Source organism: Ranitomeya variabilis, chromosome 3 (assembly GCF_051348905.1).
Source record: "Ranitomeya variabilis isolate aRanVar5 chromosome 3, aRanVar5.hap1, whole genome shotgun sequence".
NCBI classification, from domain to species: Eukaryota; Metazoa; Chordata; class Amphibia; order Anura; family Dendrobatidae; genus Ranitomeya; species Ranitomeya variabilis.
The window spans coordinates 759369547-759371354 of NC_135234.1; positions in this window are offsets into that span (position 1 = coordinate 759369547).

The following is a 1808-nucleotide window of genomic DNA, read 5'->3' on the forward strand; positions in this document are numbered from 1 at the left end:
CTCTGGGTCCGGTCTCCTTCTTTTGTGCAGCGACGTACGATGTGATAAGTGTTAATCTCTCCTTCGGGGGTCATAGTAGAGACTTTATACTGGTACAATTGGGAATCTTTACAGGTTTATTGTCACTTTTGCAAATACTTGCTGTAGTGTTTTATGGGAGGCTACACTTTTCAGAAGATGAGCAGGAAACGGAGAGGTAATGTCTAATATTTAGGGTGCATTCAGACGGCTGAGATTGGAACACAGTGCACTGACTGGCAGCGACTCTCCAGATCCAAGTGTGGCCGGTCTATAGATTTCTATGTAGCTTTCATGCTTGGGTCAGGAAAGTTGCGGCCAGTCCAGACATTGCGGTCCGATTTATAATTTACTGGTAATGTCATTATATGTTGCTGGCATATGTTTGTAAGGACCGTTTCAGACGTCCGCATAAATCTCTCCGGGATCAGACCGCAATGCACCGACTGGCTGCAGGTCTGCTGACCTTAGCATGACCGGTCTATACTCCTGTGAGGCTGTCCCGCTCTGGTCCAGTCTGCGCACTTTGGTCCCTTCATAGACCGATTTGTACAGATGTCTGAATAGTCCCCAACACTCATCTTATGGCTATGACCATCCATTGGGACAAAGGAGCCTGATCCACATCTTCAATTAGGAACACAATGATCTTCTGGGGGGGGGGGGGGGGGGCGAATATTCAGGACCCCTTTCCATAAAGTCGGAGAGGCGAGACCATGTGATTTGCATCAGCGCCGTATAATATCATATTTCTCCAATAGGCGCCTCAACCTGTTGCGGGAGGATCTAAAGTGACCCTTCACGGTTGACCTAGTGATTTTCAAATTAATTAACAGGACGTTGCCGGCAACTGAAAATGACCAGACGGAGACGTGTGTCTCTGTTTGGGAGGATCGAGCAGCTCTCTGGCCCCCGTTTATTGTGTATCACTTTTCATAATCATAGAAGTTACACTTCAACCAATCAGCATAAGAACACACTTTCAGCACTTAACCTATAAAAATGCAGGAAAAACTTAATCTATGAGGATACAGAAAAATCGGAAACTACATATATGGTCGTGTCTTCTTGGCATAGAAAAAGCATACCAACAGGTGCCTCAGAGTCTTGTATAGCGATACACCGCCGAGTCCCTTATCTGGTTCAAGTTAGAACACTCTGGGCTTGTAGCAGAACATAAACAATAGCCTAGTTGAATAACAGACTTGTGAACAACAAGAAAAAGTTACTTCTTGACAGCTATAACCTTTTACCTAATTAAATAACATAATTTATCTTTAAGCAACAAGAAAATGGAGTCAAAAGCACAAAAGGGAGAATCTTTCTTAATTTGTTCCTTCACAAACCTGCCACAGTGTCCTTGTCCGATGATCACAAGTTGGTCGTGGTTTAGAGGAACTTTTAAAAGTTAAGCAGAAGTTTGATTACAGCTCTGCCTTCAGGTGGTGATTTAACACGGCAGATAAGTTTCAGAAATATCTGTGTGTGAATCTGCCGCTCGCCAGTTAGAAGAAAACTAGCATCACCTGTATGTGGCTGCCCTGTGAGTCCCTCAGACCCATTAACCAACCTTGCCTGTATAGAAATATCTGCAAAATTCTACAACGCAAGAACTCTGTAATATTGATGGAGACGGGACGGCGAAGAGTCCCTGCGTCGTATCTTCTCTGAAGACCTAATCTGATGGCTCTTGGGGTGTGAAGATCTGATGATGGAGTGTGGACAGTGGCTCTTTGATCCGGTGTGTGCGGCTCCTTTCCTGACAGCGTGGCCGTGATGGACTCACCGTG